Below are 14597 nucleotides of genomic sequence, written 5' to 3'. Positions count from 1 at the left end.
TTCTCTATATGGAATGCTGCGCTTTCTTTATTATTATTTTTTTACTCCATGGCATGCCCAATGCAAAGGGCTGATGTGTTTCACCGCACTACGTTTTACAAGATGGACAGTTGCTTCTTATTGTTGTATTGGCCCTAATAGCATGGATTTCAACCTGCATAGGTGTTTTTCTTTGTCCTAATGAAGGTTCTCAGTCAAGGTTGGAAAGCCACTCTCTAGTTGCAGTATCAAATACATTTGACAAAGATCTGCAATCAGACGAGCCAGTTTTTTAGATTACTTTTGAACCGAGTGCTTTCAAGTGCCACATACGATGTTAAGGAAACTTTTCACATAAAATGTCTTCTCCATCCAGTGCCTCAAGTGAATGGGCCTGGACGATTCAGCAAAAGCCTCGACACATGTCCCATGGACAAGAATGGTCTTTCTCTGAATACCTAGCTAAGTGTCGTTGGAGGGTCCTTCGCTAGAAAATGTCTCTATGGGTTGCATTTAAAGGCTGTGTTAGCTTGGAACTAAGTGCTAGAAGTGGGCCTGAATGATTATTGCAGCTCTGACAATGTCTATCTTAGTACCCAAATGTGCTAGATTGTCACACCTAGCATAGTTCTGTTTTAAGAATTTATCAAAGCAAGGTCTTAGTGCCCAAGTGTGCCAGATTGTCACCTAGAATACGTCTATTTTAAGACTTTATTAAAGCAAAGTCTAGACTCATGCAAGCCCTATGCAGTCTGGCATTATGAAGTTGTGTAGCAGAAATGTTGAGAGTAGACCTGTTTTTCTGTTACTAAGCTATCAAAATTTTTTTTGGCGTCTTCCATCTTTCTACTAATGGACAGTTTTGTGGATAGAAACATTTGTGTAGCCGAATAGCATAATATTTAATTGTGGAAGGAGTGGTTGCACACATGGTCATAAGCCATAGTTGCCATGGTTTGAAAGCCTATGAGCCATGCGAATATGTGCGAAATAGAGTCATAAAATGATACTCTTACAAGGTTATCACACCAAATCAATATGGTGAAGCATGCAATACTGTCATTCTTTATTTATCTCTTCAAGTAAGCCTATTTGTGACTTCTGAGGGGTGTACCTATGGTTGAAGCTTGGCTCACCCAATGGTTCATGAAAGATTGGGTGGTTCAAGCAGTTAGGGTGTTCTTTTGTAATCCTCTCAAAGTCATGCCAATTTTGTCTTTTATGGATTGGAGAATATACTAGAAATAAAAAGATCGGATGGGTCTAGCAGACCTATTCTCAAGGAAATATTCTCTCCTTAAGTGCAGCTACTATTGTCCATCTATTCTTTGTCCCATTCTATTAGATGGGATGGCTATAATATACCTCTGCATGTGGTTCCAATTTTGACAACTACGCTCTTTTCTTTTTGTTTTCAGTTGTTTCCCACTTCAAAAGGGCATATGGTAGTGGTGGATCCTCATAGACATCTCTCAATTTTGTAGGTCTTACAAAGGCTGGTGCAATTGAGGCTATTAATACTTTTTTAACCCTTTATTCTTCCCAACTCCACCATCTAGTTGTATTTTGATACTCGTCGTTGATTCTTCAAGCAAGAGTTCAATTGCATATCTAACACGTGTACCGAGCTGATTTTGGGGCTGAATTGCATCTGCTACAGGCCCCACAATGTCAACAACCCGTGGTAAATTTGTGGCTGCACTTCTTCCCTCCTGGGGCAGGAGCAATTCGAAGACATGATGACTGTAAATTTCTGGTTGCCTACGGAGCGTAGACCAATCAAAATTCTGCTCCTCTGCAAATGTAACATCTCTGCTGGTTAGAATCTTCTGTGTACCAGGATGGTACAGCCGATAGCCCTTGCTTTCACTGCTATAACCAACAAAAATGCATCTTACAGCCTTGTCATCCAACTTACCCCTCTGATGCTGTGGCACTAAGGCATAACTCAAGCATCCAAAAACCTTGAAGCCTTTGACAGAAGGCTTCCTGCCGGTCCACATCTCAAATGGAGTCCTCTCATACTTCTGCAAAGCTTTCTTTGGGCACCTATTCAGCACATAATTGCTGCACTGCAGTGCTTCCATCCAAAATTTGTTAGGGAGGCCCTTCCCCTTAAGCATGCATCTGGCCATTTCCATCACAGTACGGTTGAACCTTTCAGCTTTACCATTCTGCTGGGGTGTGTATGGCACAGTGCACTGATGGGCAATACCCTTGCTTGCCAAGAAAGCATGAAAAGTATGAGACATGTATTCCCCCCCTCGATCGGTACGAAGGGTGGCAACCTTTTCCTGTGTAAGATTCTCCTGCAACAAAATAAAGTCTTTGAACCGTGCTTCCACCTCCGATTTATGCCTCAGTCCATAAACCCAAGAGTAGCATGTAAAATCATCAATGAATGTAACGAAGTATGCACAGCCACCTATGGACTTGGTCCTCATAGGACCGCAAACATCTGAATGAACGAGCTGCAATTTCCTGGCAGCCCCATATGTGGACAACTTAGGCATTGGGGTCCTGTGCATTTTGCCCAATATGCATCCCTCGCACACATGACGAGAGGGTAACTGTATGGGTAAATAAAGTCTTTGAACCGTGCTTCCACCTCCGATTTATGCCTCAGTCCATAAACCCAAGAGTAGCATGTAAAATCATCAATGAATGTAACGAAGTATGCACAGCCACCTATGGACTTGGTCCTCATAGGACCGCAAACATCTGAATGAACGAGCTGCAATTTCCTGGCAGCCCCATATGTGGACAACTTAGGCACTAGGGTCCTGTGCATTTTGCCCAATATGCATCCCTCGCACACATGACGAGAGGGTAACTGTATGGGTGGCATGTCCTCCACCATAGAATGTGCCTGCAATCTCTGTAAACCCCTGAAGTGTAGGTGGCCCATCCTGGCATGCCACAGCTCAGCAATGGCCAACTGATCACTAGTAATCACAGCACAAGCATCATGTACTCCAGCCCTGTAGTGATCCAATCTATACAACCCACGACATAAAGTACCTGTTGCAACAATGCAACCCTCATCAGAAAGGTCATGCACTGTGCATTTCCTTCCAGAAAATGTCACCTCAAGTCCTCCCATGGCAATAGCAGGGACGGAAAGGAGATTCTTCTGGATTCCTGGAACATAAAGTACATCTGTGAGTGTAAAAGATCCACCTTGTGTGGCTGTAAGTACAATCTTGCCAACTCCTTGTATAGCATAAGCGGAGTTATTGGCACATGTAACTGTACCTCTCTTGGAGGTAGCATCAAAAACTGAAAATAAATTCCTCTGTGAGGTAATGTGCTTACTAGCACCTGAGTCAAAATACCAATCCTCCTGAGAGGTCACAGAGAGGCATGATTCATCTGTAGTGTGCATAGAAGGGTTGTACGAGCATGATACTGTACAAGCCCACTCATCATCAAAGTCCTCGTCTCCATGCGAGACAATGGACAGATTGGCTGTCTCCTTCTTCTCTGCACTAGATGCATCTGCCTGTGCTACATTTGCTTCCTTCTTTGTGCCCTTTTCCTTCTCTTTTGCAATTCTTTTCCGGCATTCACCAATATAGTGACCCGGTTTCCTGCAATAATGACATTTCCCCTTTTTCTTGGGCTGATTTTCATCTTTTTCCCCACTGACAGTTGGCTGGTTGGCTGCTGTTTTTGGTTTATATGCAGCCCCAGACACAGCTTTACCCTTGCCCTTTTGACTTGCCATGAAGGCCTGATCACCCTGCTGAAGTATGCTCCTGTTTTCTCTTGACTGTTCCTCCTGCAATAGTATCTGCACTAGGTTGTCAAAGCGAAAGGAATCAGGATTCCCTTGCATGATTAACCTCAATGTAGAAGCAAGAGCCTGATAAGACTCAGGAATACCATTCAGCATTACAGTGACCATAGACCCATCTGTCATGTCTTCCCCTAAGGAAATCAACTGCTCACGCAAGTCCTTAAGCTTGGTAATGAAGCTATCCATAGTCTCTCCTTCATGCATCACTAAATGATCAAGCTGCCTTTTAAGATAGGCTACCCTGGCTTCATTGCGTACCTGATAAAGGTTAGCCAGGGTGTCCCATGCCTCCTTAGCGGACTTACAAGACCGTATGTGAGGTATAAGCGCAACTTTGACCGACAATGCTATCATAGCATGTGCTTTAGCATCCCTCTCATCCCACTTCTGCTGTGCATCTGTGGTGGGAGCTGGGGGTGGAGCTGGAATACCTCTTCTGCCAGTGGTACTAGTGGAGTCCTCATCCATGTCTGAGGTCACACGAGAGCCAGGACGAGGTTCTGAACCCTCCACAATCTTGCTAAACCCGTGTGCCACTAGTATGTGATTCATCATATATGACCACAGTGGGTAGTTGGAGCTCCCATCAAGCTTGTTCTCAACAGAGAGCAAATCCAACACACCATCCTTGCCCATTGCGTAGGGTGTATTGCACAAGAATCACCTGAAAGAAAAATAAAAGGAAAATCCCAAAACAAAATATCTCTTCCGAGATTTAGACACAATCACTTGCTTTACTCTGTCCCACTGCATAAGGGCAATGTCAATGCATACAAATCTGTCCCAAAACTGTAATCCCTTCTCAGTGTTCAAATTGAGAGCATAGCATCCACACACACTGTCACACAGTGTTCCTGTTCTGCTGCACCACAATAAAGCATAAAATCCCCCAATTTCTCACTCAATTCCTGAGTGGATATGCACAATCTTGTTGTACCAAGTGTAAACAAGGCATACACACAAGAAATGTCGAAAAGCCCCTTGATTGGAAGGGTAAATCTGATCACAATTGTTGCGTACACGCTGCCCAATGCATAAAATCAGCTACAGCAACACCCTGGTGGCAAAAGCCCCAATTTTTCACACTTGTATCGGTCCTCGGGAGAACCCACAAGTCACGGGAGAGCTGGTAACAGCAAATACAGTCGTTTTCACAAACCCACAGGTTGTTAATCACTGCTGCGCTGCAAATACAAGCTGGAGCAGATCAAAATTGAACTGTTTATTGCTTCTGGAAGCTGTTTTCAGCAGTGCGCTCAATCGAAAGTGATACTGGGTTGATTTAATGACTGAATCAAGTGTCGACACAGCATGTACAGGTCTGTACAGCCCTGTTAATGAGGCGCGATGTGGCGAAACAGCTCCTGGAGCTATTTTCCCTGTCGATTTGACCTGAACAGGCTGAGAATGACCTCGAAACTGTTCTAAAACTGTGCGCGCCTGAGCTTATCAGCTTGTAGGCTGTCTTGAGCATGTGTATGAGGCTGTAGAAGCTTTCAAAGACCCTCGACAGGGGGCGACTGCAGGTCTAGAACTGAGCGCGACCACACGTGTGAGAGTCTGGTGCTGATTCCCGCGACCAAATCGAAGGTACAACCTCCCATATGCTGAAAAGAGTGGCGGCGGCCTGTTTTGCAGCAGTTCCTGTCAATTCCAGAATGTCTTGAGTCGATATGAAGCTCACGAGCTGAGGGTACGCGATGGGATGCTCACGGGAGTGATGGGATGGCTCTGATACCAAATGAAGAAGCAAGAAAGTACACACAGAGTGAGGGAAGCAAGGGTGAGCTAAAGTTACGTGACGGGAAAAAAGTATATCATCAAAAAGATACACCTCAATCATAAGCACACAACCCTAGATTAGGGATTTGTGCATAATAGGCACTAGTGCTAAGCACTGTGCTTGCTAAGCATAAAAAGCCTAGAACTAGCCTAATAATACTGCCCCTAGCCTCCTGATGAGGTCACATGGGCTATTATTAGCCTGGGGGAAAAAACCTCCCTTAGGGGGAGTAAAAAGTGCCCCGAGCCACCTACAACCACCAATACTCCTATAGGGATACACATATATAGTGGAGAGTGCACTAACAGGTGCTGGGCCAGGGATTGCAAAACTGAAGGCCGAAGCAGTGAAGAGTTCTGACGAAGATGTCCCATCTAGTTGTATTTTGATACTCGTCGTTGATTCTTCAAGCAAGAGTTCAATTGCATATCTAACACGTGTATAACAGGAGGTATATATTAAATAGGGCAAAAAAGGTTACAGAGGGGTTTTAAAATATGCCTTTGCACGCACGTGATATCCATGATTTTGTAAGGTGGACCCCCCGGGTTCCATAGCGGGTGATTCCGCAAAATACATATTTAAATTAATAAACGTTTATGAGTTTAGAGTGCGCACTCGTGATAAATTAAGGTTAGGATTGATTTCTAACCAATTTATTTATATAGCTGAAGATTGCTAGGTATTCACTTTTGTCGATTTAATTGTATTATTTTACTAACAATTGTGAATGCTTCAATTGATGTGTAGAGCAAGCAGCGGTGGCAGTGGAAAGCATTGGAGGATAGCGTATATTCAAGTTATTGTCAATTTTTTATGGGCGCGTATCTTAGGCATGGCGCATATATTTTGTTACGCTTATTTATCAAAGCACTTGATATTTATTTATTATTTTTGTATGCGCATGGGCGCACGATATTTTAGATATTTGTATTGAACATTGTATTTGGGTACGCCTGACTTCTTGGGCGTCCACTAGCTTTAATTCTATTTGGCACAAAAGCAAACTCAAAAGATAAAGCGTGCTATTTTGTAATTTGGGCTATTATTTGAGCTTGAAGATGATTAATATATGAAATACATGCTTTGTGGAGCGCTCACACAAGACATGGGGGGAGATTGCACCCAATTGGTCTCTTGTTCATGTCGTGCAAGCTTTCTACATTGATTTGTGTGTAAAAAGTAGAGTTCTTTTGTTCCTAGGGGCCTTCTGACGCTTACTATGCAAGCTTACGACATCTGATCTATGCACCAGTTATGGTGGGATTTTTAGTGTTTGGAGAGATCTTTCACTTGGGGGCCATCATTCGCAAGTTGATTCAAGAGATAAAGAATGATGAATGGATTTGAGATGGGAGAGCATAAGAGAAGATAGCTTAGTCAAAGACTGAGATAGAGGGAATAGAGCTAACTCTCTCCCTCGCAACCTCTCGGGGTAACTCCTCTCTCTCTCTCTCAAGCTCGTTCTCGCAATCTCTTGGAGGGGTATCATTCTATCTCCCTCTCTCTACATCTCTCTTGTAGCCTCTTGGGGTCTCCTTGTGCTTTTTTTAACTACTCCCCATGCCTCATATTTATAGCTAAACAAGAAAAGAAGGGTTGTGACTAAGAAGAAGAGCTCTTTGTGGAGGGGATCTTGGAAAAATTAGCAATTTGATACTCAAATCACAATTCTGACAGTCCCGTTGGCTCCAAAGGGAGATAAAACTCCAAGACACTTGATTAGAAATCTTTTAGATCACTCCTTTTACCTCTCCCTATTCGAAGTGTTGTTTATTGCATGTAAACTGTGATCGCGACATGTGGGATTTCGCCAATCCTTTTTTTTGTATTAAATCTCCAAAACAAGCTGAAAAAAACCACTTACTTTTTTTGCATGACATCTTGTTCTAGAAATCTCCATAGCCTTTTAAGATATTTACAATAAGTAATATGTAGAATATCTAAAATATACTAATTTTGTCTAAAAGTCTAATATTTTTGGACCATCCATATTATACAGTATATGAACACTAATGATTAATATAGCTCATAACTCTCGTTCACATTGTAACTTCCGTGAAGGGTGGCTACAGTCCTTGTCAATCCAGGAAAAATGTCCGATTACGACTCTCTTTTTTTAAAAATATTTTTAATTAAATAAAAATTATTAGTTATTAATGTTAGTTAGTTTTTACTGTAGTTAGTAACCTTACTAACTTATTTATTGACTAACTAATATTCGAATTAACCAACTAATTTTTAATTGTACGGAAGTATTACACCTCTAGTGGCTACTCCATCACTTCCTTCAATCCCATGATTATCAAGGCTTACAATCTAGAGACAAGGGTTTTCATGAGAGGTAGAAAAAAGAGTCACAAGTACAAAAAGTACAACTACAAGCCTTGTGAATGAAGTTACAATTGGAAATGAGTGGGTATGTGGTTTTTCTTATAGCCATAGATAGTGATGGGCTATATAAGGTGCATTTTAAACTAGAGCCTTCATGTATGTACATTGATTTTCACAAACTAGAGAGTGTTGGGAAGCCTTACCTAGCTTTTAAATATATGTTCTTTGTATTTAAGAGGATTTTGGGCTTGTATGAAAAAGAAGATATACTCGTGCACTAACCCAAGCTTGCGAGTGGGAATGTCTCAAACGCTAACCATTGTTTGTCAACCTAGATTGCATGCATGCTAGGTCCGCATTTCAAAATCATTTTTCTTGGTCTTGGGCTCAGCTCACCAATTAGTTGATTCCCATGTTTTATTTTGTGATGTTCCACTCCCAAATTTTGTATCCTCAAATTGCAATTATATAGACCAAGTTATAGTGTAAGTTCTCTTTTGTAATTATTATTGTGTAGTCATATATTTGTGGGTAATCATGTGTAATAAACCATGATGTTATGGATATAAACATTGGTACAAAAGCTCAGCTAATATTCAATTAGTCCAAAGAAGCTCGCCCAAGAAAGCTTGCTAAAAAATTTCCCCCACAGTGTAATAGCAAGTCCGGCATTGATATAAATCCCCTCTTCCACTACTAGATGCAAGTTAAAAAGGTCACCAAGTTCCTCTAAAGAATGACCTGCATTCAAGAGGACAACAACAATAGTGAGTTGCTAGTATACTCACTCAAGCTATTTGCTTACTCAATCAACACCTCCTCTGCTTTCATATTAGTATTCTCAAGTAGATGGTCTAACTTCTGAAGCAAATCACACTTAAAACTATCATTTTTTAATGCGTAGGAACTGAACTTAACTTAGATTTCGAATCGTTTTCTAACGAGGAAAAACCAATCTTATTCAATATTCCGATGATGATGCAAGCAATTATAGTCTATGTACTGCAAATGAATAGTTGCAGGCTGCTGCATCTGTGTAATCGTGTTCGAAGAAGGTGCGAGCAGTTGCAGTACGTTGCTGCAAGCAAGTTTTGTGATCGTTCGCAAAGGCACAAGCAGTTGCAGTCCATTGCTCATTAGAAAACGATCACGCAGGTACAAGCAATTGCAGTCCCTTGCAGCTGCACAAGACGATAAAACCCAAAACTCAGGAACACAGAGGTCGGAGCCGCCCGCAGGAACACAAAAACGTAGAGGCCGCAACCACCAGCAAGAACGCAACCGTAACAGCGTGGTGGAATGATAGACTTGAAACACAGGAATATGGCAGATCAGGTAGGAGCGAGCCACCAACAGGAATGCAGCACCAACAACGACGTGGTGGCTCGTAGCACCAACGGCGTCAGATCCACCAGCAGAAATGACGCTGAGCAACCGGCAGGAACGCTGTAGCAACAGCGTGGTGGATCAACAACGTCTGAGCCCCCAGCAACAGCAACAGCAACAGCATCGAGGTGGCAGCAACAGCGCTGGAGCTGCTAACACGAACGCAACTTCGGAGCCACTAGCAGCAGGAATAGCATCGGAGCTACAACAGAAGCACCTTCCTATACAAGGACGCAGCAAGAAGTCACAAACATGCAAGCAGGACGGTACAGTCCTTTGCTGTTATAGATGGAGATCACGTAGAGAGAGAGAGCGCCGTATCAAACATGGAGAGAGGGAATTCTTTGGTAACCGATAAAAAACCTGTAACTTAAAATTTTGGAGGGATTTTAAGTCAAATTATATATATTTTTCATTTTAAAAAATAATTTTTTTCTAAAGTTAAAAAGTATAAAAATTTTACTTTAAAATGTGAAGGTAGTTTTTAAAATTTTACAATTCATTTTACATTAAACCTCAATTTTTAATGAACATTAATTTGGAGACTGAAAACTCTTTCTCTCTCTCTCTCTCTCTACACACACACACACATTTAATAATTAAAAAACAAAACAAATTTAAAAATTTATTTTAGATATTGTCCACGTTGGCAGTTTTGCTCAGCCTGATGTACCCATTGAATCATTAATAGTATCTAATACCCATTAACACATATTAAACTAAATTATGTTTTAACTAGAGTCCCGCACCAAATATTATTTCAATCTAAGCAAACTCGTTGAATCGTACCCATTGCTAAGCTTTCCTCATCTATCATTAATCTACCAAGTCTAAATTGTTGCCACTTATGTGGGGGGACCCGCAACCTCAATGCTAAGCTATGGTTTCAAAACCATCAAGCCTAGGGAGATTATCCGATACGAGGAGCACCTATCAGAATATGGATTATGACACTTGCAAGAAAGGTCAATGTGATCGGGACTTTCTTAGCCTCAACGACAATATCCATGGCCTCTTTGTTTGTTTTCAATAATGTATCATGGGCCTGCATAGAAAAGGCTTTTAGGCACCTCTTATGGGGCAAAGATAGCTCTAGTAGGATGCCCCAAATAGGATGGGATATGACTACCATGGACAAGGTTGAAGGAGGTGCAAGGCTTGAGCCACTAGATCTAAAAGCTAAGTGACTCTGCTTTCACGTCATTCACCATATGGAAGAGCAACAACCTTGGGCAACTATCCTTTGGTCCTGAGCCTTACTACACTCCTAAATACAACACCTTACTTCAATCAATATAGTAGTATCACATCGCAAAAAAAAGATTATTTCAATCTTTTTTGCATCACACTCTTAGTAGCACTCTGAACCGTTATGATTGATGAGTCATGACTCTTTAATACTTGCTTACAAATATAAATTTATATATTATATGGTTATTATATTACATTAAAATTAATTAAAATTCTACTTCATATAATTCATATATCTTTTGCATAGATCTTATTATTCCTAAAATCTTATATCCGATCAGTATTATCATTTATTTATTGACTTAACTCTTATCTTACATGCATATAATTTTTATCTTCTTTTCTAAAAAATTCACCAAACGTTCTATCAATAGGTTTTAAAGATAATACTTCAAAGTTTGCAAATCATTCTACATTAAACCTAGGTTTTTAGTGGATACTCTAGTGCAAAATAGCATTGTATAAAATAAAATTGATTTTGCTTATAATAGCTGGCTTGGATTCTTTGAATGTGTGCCATGTAAGCAATGAAAATAGGTTAAAGTTTCTCCCGAAACAGAATAAACAGTAGTACAAAATATTCATGGCTGATTGATGATAATGCGGCCAGCAGGTGATGACAAGAAGGCTCCCGGGGCAAAAAGCAGCACGAGGCTCTTAAAAAGCATGCAAGCAACCTCATGAAAGCGGACGGCGCTGGACGTAGTCGACGACACGACACAGCCAAGCCCACTGGACCGAGGCATGCCAGAAGAAGAATATGCGTGCAACAATCACCATAACAATATTATCGTGTATGCACGTGACTCCGAAGAATCATCCGAGCTATCTCAGAATTGTGCGAGAAGGGAAGGCACCCAGCTTGTTCTTTGACATTTGCCCACAAAACAAATTACACAAGCTGGCGCTGGCGCCGTGAACTGGCGGACGTAATTATAATTCCGCTTCCCAAAAGCTTGGTGAGTTCAATGTGACTGAAGTTGCTTATAAATAGTAGTCGCTGTTTTTTTTGTTCCTGTGGTTTCAGTAGACTGCATTAAAGTAATCTCATGAGTGGGCTGCATTGTAGTAAGCTCGTGAACTGTGAATGGCGAGTGTAACCACAAGAAGTTTGTGACATTTCAATCCCATGCGGGAGAGGGGGTCTTTTCCCTTGCTTTTCCCTATAGAGTTCAACATCATGAGCTTATGTCATGGCGCCATCGCATACCTAGCTAGGTATCAGGAGGGAGAATCGCATACCTAGCTATGTATCAGGTGCCTCCCTCCCTCGCATAAGCTGTATCATGTTGTCATAATTCACAATGTGGGAACTACAGAGGAAATTTGTCTAAAATCTCTTGTCCTTGAGACTGAATGGTACATTGTCAAGTTCAATAGATTAACATAAGACTAACAACTAGCTCACACTCACATGCCTCTCTCTCTCTCTCTCTCTCTCTCTCTCTCTCTCTCTCTCATTCCATCTTATTTACATTTGATCTTCCTTGCCCTTTATGTGGTTTAGTTCAATAATAAGACAAGGGTATTGGCAAGCTATACACTCCGGAACTCTATGCTACACAAAGATGTCATTGTTGAATTGGGGGACACTAAAATCATGAAATTACTGTACTTAGTTGGCAATCTAAGTAGTTGATTTAATACGAAGCTTAAGGATAGATATGTTGAAACTAATGGGCAAGATATACATTTATAGTAAGAAAGACATCATGATCATCAATGCCATTTTAGCTATACCTGTCACTAGATTCCTTCTCAAGTTTTGTTACTTGTGTTTTGGGTATCCTATGAGCGGTTATATGTATATCTAATGGAGCTACACTGTCTTGTTTAGATTTCTAGTTGGCTATGGATAGTTTCATGCTTGGCCAATCAAGCAATAGTACAAGTCATGATAATGCTGAGAGGATTATACAGCTTGACCATCAACTCGACCCTCCTATTGATGGTGATGTCGAACTTGTTCGTGGTTTACCTCAGGGACCAAAGGTCAGTTTAATTCACAACACACCCACAGAGAGAGAGAGAGAGAGAGAGAGAGAGAGAGAGAGAGAGAGAGAGAGAGAGAGAGAGAGAGAGAGAGAGAGAGAGAGAGAGAGAGAGAGAGAGAGAGAGAGAGAGAGAGAGAGAGACTCAAATCATGTGAGATTCCTAGGCATCTCTTCTTGTGAGCGCACTAGAGTCTAGGTGATAATTAGAATCCCTTGGGCTTAGAGTTTCTTGTTCTAGCCTGCCAGTTTGACAGTCTTGGGGACATCACAGTGCCTTGGTGTTAGGCTTGTTAGTTTGGGGTACTTGATTAGAATATTGTTTTGGTGTTAGGCTTGTTAGTTTGGGGTACTTGATTAGAATATGTGTCAGATTCCTCCTTCCTAGCCTCCTTTAATCTTTATTGTCTTCATCTGCATCTGCATCTGATCCAGAATACTGAATATATGTTTGGAAGACAGTTTGATACTGCCATTTGGATCTATGTTGGCTAAATCTAAATGTCATGATAATCCCTGTCATCAAGTCGTCCTTTTCAATAGTGCCTACCTGAAGAATGAGGCAAGGAGATTGATATAGATCTCTGCTGTCTATAGATAAACCTGACAGAAGATGGCAGCAAAGCATGTGCAGTTAATGTGAAGGCTAAGACAAGCTGATTATTATGCCTAAACCATTTATCCTGGATGACAAGCTGCATATCCAGTGTCAAGCTGTTTTAGGTAGACATTGTGGCAAGCGGAGAAGGTTGTTGCAGTGAGGCTGCTTTGAGATCGTGACAAGTTAATGCTCTAACATGCTTGAGCTATGACATAGTTAGAGGGTGGTGATTAGCGTGCACCTTTGTATCAATATTGGCCTTGCTAAATTGATCCATTGCCAGGTTGGTCAGACAATCTTCTCTTATTGCTGTGATTCTGTGACAGCCAGAGGATTTCACATGCCTGTCTTTGTTATCAAAGCAAGGTGTTTGTCACCACCCATGACTTTGAACATGAATGTAGTCCTGAAAAGCTAGCTTAGTAAAAGGTGCTACACCAGAGGTATTTGACCTAATATTGATAGTTTACCAATTTAATGAATAAGATACATCAGTTACTTGATAAACATGGATGGATTGCCTATGTACAGTTCATTAGATGAGATTATGTAAGAGGATTTTTAATTGTTCCTGAATACAACACGTCTAGTTATGGGATTGGATGTGGTATCCTCGATTGGTCATGAATCATGAGACAATTCTCAACATTCATTATGCAGTCATGCATTGAGACATGCTTCACACAGTTTTCTTTTGTGTGTTTTCTTTGAGAATGAAGATTGCTTGCACTTTTCCTTGCTTGTGAAAAGATTACAGTATTTCGTTAAAACAAAGTAAAAATGGATGTATAAGCTTGAATTTGGGAGTTTGTTTGTCTATGTTGGATTATAGCTGAGTGTCCACTTTTATGGATGTAGAGATAATGCAACAGAAATAGTCAACAAGAATGTACTTGTGCAGAATTGTAGTGCATAGGGGAAAGAATTGAAATGCAAATGACACACTTGGCTTGACAAGGCTTTGTGCATGTGAGCTTGTACTTCACTTTGTATTTAAGGAGTAGACATTGTCTTTCAAGAAGTACAAGGCCTGGTCCTTTTCTGGTGTGTCCAACATGCTTTTATGAAAGCCAGACTTGGGCACCATAGAAGATGTGGCAAGTCTCCTCATCATGATTATGGAGAGCCTTTCATGTTATCCTAGGAGTGATGGAGAGGGCATCATCATCCAAGTTGCTCATGTCCTTTATGAATTGGATGCTCTCAAATTGTTCTTGAGAGGTATTGTCAAGGTAAGGCTGCCATGTTTCAGTTGTCACACTAGGATGCAATCAAGGATGCTTGCCATTTTCTAGGAGGGGATATGTCATGGGGACATGATTTAATATTTGGAACTTTCTTTGATGGGTCCAAGACATTGCATGAGTTGTAGTGAACAATAAAAAAAAAAATCAATTAATGTATAAGTTTATGCAAACATTGTTTTCCAAGAAATTATGACTTCAAACACTCATGCAACTTTCAAGTGATGAT

General features: G+C 41.0%; 1 long non-coding RNA gene across 1 annotated transcript; it reads left to right on the top strand.

Annotated features, from left to right (window-relative positions):
- Positions 1 to 11123: 11123 nt before the first annotated feature.
- LOC148022373 (uncharacterized) lies at positions 11124 to 12475 on the top strand. The gene is made up of 3 exons (XR_015694325.1): positions 11124 to 11491; positions 11602 to 11789; positions 12370 to 12475. It is a non-coding gene; the product is annotated as an uncharacterized LOC148022373 (long non-coding RNA).
- The last annotated feature ends 2122 nt before the right edge of the window (positions 12476 to 14597 follow it).

Source organism: Lygodium microphyllum, chromosome 17 (genome assembly GCF_053477565.2).
Source record: "Lygodium microphyllum isolate KBCC chromosome 17, Lygodium_microphyllum_v1.1.10, whole genome shotgun sequence".
NCBI classification, from domain to species: domain Eukaryota; kingdom Viridiplantae; phylum Streptophyta; class Polypodiopsida; order Schizaeales; family Lygodiaceae; genus Lygodium; species Lygodium microphyllum.
The sequence above is the reverse complement of the archived record's forward strand: the minus strand, read 5'-3'. Positions and strand labels throughout refer to the sequence as shown.